Here is a 6043-nt window from a genome sequence, read left to right on the forward strand (position 1 = left end):
TTTATTGATAAATTTTGCAACCAATTCATACATCACAGACAAGTCAAACACAATCCAACCTCGGATCAACTACTACAACAGTTCAAAGGTACTAACAAGGTATTTTTCTTCAAAATACTAATTCACTTATACATATACATTACAACAATCACCATAAGTAGAGTTAAGATTACAATCCTATAAAATGAAACATGATTCTTCTTGATTTTTTTCATTTCGTGCAGCCTGTCATTGCTTTGTATCAGTTTGATCATTTCATTTTTCACCTCCCATTCATAATCATCATCAATCCACTCCCAAAAATCACATCCATATATTAGGTTTTATGTAATTTTGGCATGTATGAAATCTCCTAAAAGGATTTCTGGTTATTCTTGAAATTCTTCGAGTAACCCTTCTGGAACTACTAGCCATTCCTATACTATTTTCTTGCAGAGATTGGAGAAGAAATATGAAGGACTGAAGGCTTGCTGCTACTGCTTTTATGGATTTTAATTTTTTTCAATTTAAACGGCTAGTTGGAATATTGATGCAGCTTTAATTTTTGGGAATAAATTTTCTGTTGAATATTTAGATAATATACTCCTGTTTTGGATATGCATGCTTATATTAATGAAGGGACTCGCTTATTTTGTACAAATTCCAATGAGGGAACTAACTTTTTTTGGATAAAAACTGAAATAAGGGACTCATTTTTGCTCAGGTGAGTTTAAGTTGGGTTAAATGACCGGAAACTTAACTACATGTTCCAAAAGGCAAAAACAAAAGTGGGAGTTCCCAAAAGGTGAAAAAATGAAAAGGTTAGACCCTAGTATTATACTTAACTCCATAATCTCTACCCCAACATAGATTAACTTCTCACCTTTATCCAACGCTTTTATTCTTTAATAATTTAATAATGATATGGATAAAATTATAGAGATGCGTAAAGACAAAGTCATGTTTGGTAAATGATTTTTTGGTTAGCTTTTTTATGTGGTCAACCAGCAAAACAAAAAAGTGTTTGGTAATTGGCTTTTCAGTCAATGAAAAATCTAGCTTTAAGCCAAAATCAAAAAGCGGCTTTGAGTAGCTTTTTTTGTTGGCCTACAAATTATTTTATAAACAGCCAATAGTCAACAACTAATTTACTAAACAACCAATTTCAAAAGTCATTATAAGCATACAAACATTCCAGCTGGTCAAACAAGCCAAGTGAACCAACCAGCCGCCAACAGCCATTTGCTAAACAAAGCCTAAAACTTATACAGAGTATTTAAGTACGGAGATTTGACAAATAAAATATTCACCAAAAACGAGATGCTTTGACCAATTTAGTGAGTTGGATCCATTAACTTTACATTTCTGCATTTGGGTATTATGAATTTTTTTTTTTACTTTATTACTACTCCTTCCATCCCATAATTAAGTACATGTTTTCTATAATGAAAATTAAAGAAAGTAAAGAAAAGTATAAAATCATGTGTGTAAGTACATTGTAAATAGTTATAAAGATCATTAAATTTTGTTTTTTTAGTGAATGATAGTACATCTAATTTATCTGTTGGTTTATACATAGTGCATGTGTGCACTAAATTTAAAGGGTATATAGGGAAGGTTAGTAGATTAATAGGTATAGTGTGGGGGTTTGTAGGTAATTATACAAAAACTAAAATTTGAAATTGACACTTAATTTTGGGACACCGGATAAGGAATAAGGGCACTTAATTTTGGGAAAAATGTCCTTATTAAAATATTGTTGGAATGTTTTAGGAAATTTTGTGAACAACTATCTATTAATTTTCCATTTTTGTGAATTACTACTACCTTTGTTAAAAAAAAAAAAAAAAAAAAAAAAAAAAAAAAAAAGAAAAGAGTATGGTTAGCTATTAAAAGCAGGATTACTAAGGCCCTATTCTTTTGAGCTTCTGGGCAGAGCAGGGGTCAACAGAGCAGAGCAAAGCAGATTAGATTTTAGCAGAGCAGATTTTAGGATAGCTGAATAGAGCAGATTTCGGCATTATTATTATTATTATTATTATTATTATTATTAATTATTATTATTATTATCATCATTATTATTACCATTAGTATTATTATTATTATTATTATTATTATTATTATTATTATTATTATTATTATTATTATTATTATTATTATTATTATTATTATTATTATTATTATTATTATTATGTGCATACCATTGATTTAGGTGAGTGAAAACATAAATAAATGGGTACCATATTTAATATATGTTAATTGTAGAAAGAAAAAGACAATAATTTGACATCTTCAAATTATTACAACTTGGTGAATTAACAATAATTATTATAATTTGACAATAATTATATCAAAATAGGAACATAATTAGATAAGAGTTTAACATCGTGGTGAATTAACCATCTACTTCCATATGATCGTCATTTTCATCATCTTCATTGTCGCTTTGATTTTCGTTGTTATCACCTTCATTGTCGCTATCCGATCGATTAGCTCTCCAAATTCGGAGTGCTATACGATGTCAAAATTTGGCCATACTATCTTTGCGCCATTGTGCATACATGTTTGAATTTGCTACTCCTATATTCGCATCATGTTGAATGATTGGTATGCCAAGCTTATACATCCGAATAAAATTATGTAGTGTGCAAGTGGCTACAATGATTGACATTTGACTCTTTTGTGACGCTTGTGGCTTGTTATGTATTTAGTATTATTATTAATAGGGATGTCCATAATTCGGATTAAAACCGAAATCCAATCCAATCCAAACTGAATTATCAATTCGGATCGGATCCGAAGTTTAAATCGGATCGGGTCGGATTGAGATTCTTTGAAAATTCGGATTTTTGGATTGGATTTGATTGGATCCAATTGACCCTAATTGGATCCAATCCAAATCGAGAACCGAATTATTGTAAATTAAGCTTGTAAAAATATGGATTTATTTGGTTTTTGAAGTTTAGCTCAAATATTTATTACTACATAAAGTAAATTAGGGAGACTTTGTATTAATTAATTAATGACTTGATGTTGAACTATTTATTTTAATCATGATTTTGAAGACTTGTATTTATATTAAAGTTTTATTTTTATAATCGTATTAGGCGCTAAAAAATAATGTATTATAATTCGAATTTTCAGATCGGATCCAAATAGCCGAATTTTAATTCGGATAGGATCAGATTGGATTGGGAGAGAAATTCGGATCGGATCGGATTGGAAAATTGAAAACCGAATTATATTAGTATTGGATCGAATTTGGACTAAATCCAAACCGAAAACCAAATGGACACCCCTAATTATTAATTATTAAGTATTGCTTTTCAAAAAAAAAAAAAATTAAGTATTACTATTCCCTAAAAAAAATATTAAGTGTTATTATTATGCTAAATAAATATTAGAAATTGTTATTAGTTTCTTTCAAAAAATATGAAATTGTTAGTAATTGTTATTATTATTATTTTTTTTTGAAAGAATTGTTATTATTATTAGAAATTCTTAATTAATATTATTACTAAATATTAATTTTTAATATTTTAAATCATTAATTATTATTATCGATAATTACTATTATTAATTATTATTATGAATAATAAATATTAATTATTATTAACATTAATAATTATTAATTATTATAATTATTTTTTTAAACAAATAAATTATTATCATCAATACTATATTATTATTATTAAATATTAATTATTATTATTAATTATTATTTGAAAATAGAGCAGAGAAAATTTGATCTGAGTAGAGCAGAGCAGCTTTAAAGAACGGGGCCTAATTCTGTTTGTGAGCCTCATTTTTCCTTTTCTTTAACTAATCTTTTGCTAAATCTCTCTCCATCCAATTAACAAAATCTAATATTATGTTGCAAGATTTAATTTCCAATTAAACTCTTATCAGAAATTCTCAAAAAAGGTGGGTGTACATTAATTTATTGTAGAACAGGTTAAGTTATATTAAAAGTATTTAAAGTTACCTTTTATACTACAAAAGTTGTTATTTTTCTAATAATAAATTTTATCTTACAAAATCTTATAATGTTAATCATATTAGCCTTTACAGTATGTAATCATAAATATATAAGAAATTACACATTAAAATAAAATTAAAACCAACGACAAATTAAAAGTTACCCTTTAAAAAAGTTACCATAAATAATACTTAAAGTTACCTTCAAACTCACCGTTTTACAATAAATTTAACGTACACCCGCCTTACACAAGACTTATTGAACACTTATAAGGAGGAATGTTAATTAACCATTTAAGCCAGTTGTCAACCATAAAAATAATTGTATATAATTGCAAATCACAAGGTCTTATTAAAAAGGAAAAAAAAAAGAGACATAATAAATATTAATATAGTATATTTAATTAATTTAAACTTTAAAATCTCATTCGCCAATTTTGCTTATGTGACATTTGAATTATGTAATTCTAAAAGAATTTGTAAACCTCTCATTTAATTGGCTAAAACTAAAATTTATACTCCTACATGACGTGTTAAGAAAATTAAATCGTACATGGTTCTCTAAAAACTCGGGAAAAAACTCCCCTTATATATATACTGGTTTGTGCCCCGTGCGATGCCCGGGTTGTTTATTGAATTTTAAAATAAATTTTTAATCTATATGTCAAATTTTAAAATATATCATCGTTACAAAATTAGTTAGGAATTGATGTGCTTTTGTAACGATTTGATATCTAGTAGGCATGTAATGACTAATAACAATGTTGTTGGAAATGTTCGATTTAATACAATAAAAAAATATTAAAAAAATTAGCAAAAAATAAAATAAATGTTCAAAGCCCGTTGGGTTGACCCGAATCCAAAACTTTGCGCAAGGGCACAAAAAAATGATAGATCCTAGTAATTTCGTGATACCCGATGTGTATATAAGGAACGCCAAGTGTTGCTGACTCGTAACCTGGCTAAAAGTTTAACTTTATATATTAGTTATATGATACTACCTCCGGTTCTTATTACTCGCAACTAAGGAATTTTTCATGTCTCACAAATAATACCCCTTTGCTACGAGTAATAAGAACCGGAGGTAGTATATTAGATCATCCTAAAAGTTGAAAATTAAGAGCTAAAACAGAAATATGAAATAAATTAAGCATCAATAACATCATTGGAAGCATTATTTTCTCATGTCATTCTTAATTATCACTGTATTAGGAACTTAGGGAGTACATTAAATGTCTGAAGTGTCTAAATTGAGTTCGAAATCAGCGGTAAATAATGTAATTACCTCGTTTCACTACTTTATATATATATATATATATATATATATATATATATATATATATATATATATATATATATATATATATATATATATATATATATATATATAATCCTGAATCCAAACTCAGTTTTGTCTCTTAAGAACCAAAATGACCCAAAATCTTTAAACCGAACATTTTTTCAACACGAAAATTGAGAAAAAAAAAATACTTATAGGTGTAGAGTGAACCCTATTAACGATGATTGAAAAACAACATAACCCCGTTAATAGCTACATAATGGCAAGGTCCCCTTATAGTTACTAAATGTAAAAGAGGATTATAATATGTTATTTCCAAAGAGGGGGCACAACTTAAAAAAAAAAAAAAAAAAAAAAAAAAAAAAAAAAAAAAAAAGATAATATTAGAGGGTCACTATGTAGAATTTATGTCATGTTGTAAAAAAAACCATAATTTTGACTTGGTTTCTCCTATATTTGCTATTGCAATAAAAATGCTATCTAGCCTTCAGCATTCATAACCCATATTGTAGTTCAAAGAGCATATCATTCCAATACAGTTGAGCAAATTTGGCGAAAAATGCCTGAAAAAATCTTGTTAAAAAACTAAGTTTCCACTAGGTACAAAAGGCCATAACTTTGCCTTGGGTATATCTTGGTTATCTATGTTCTTGCAATGAAAAATACTATCTAGCCTTCTGTACATCCCTCCCACTTGATCAGAACACATTATTCAAATTACATTCGGGAAACAAAAATATACAAGAAATCATACCAAAGTCACTTATGTGTGACCATATACTACAT

Source organism: Chenopodium album, chromosome 13, assembly GCF_948465745.1.
Source record: "Chenopodium album chromosome 13, dcCheAlbu1.1, whole genome shotgun sequence".
NCBI lineage: Eukaryota > Viridiplantae > Streptophyta > Magnoliopsida > Caryophyllales > Amaranthaceae > Chenopodium > Chenopodium album.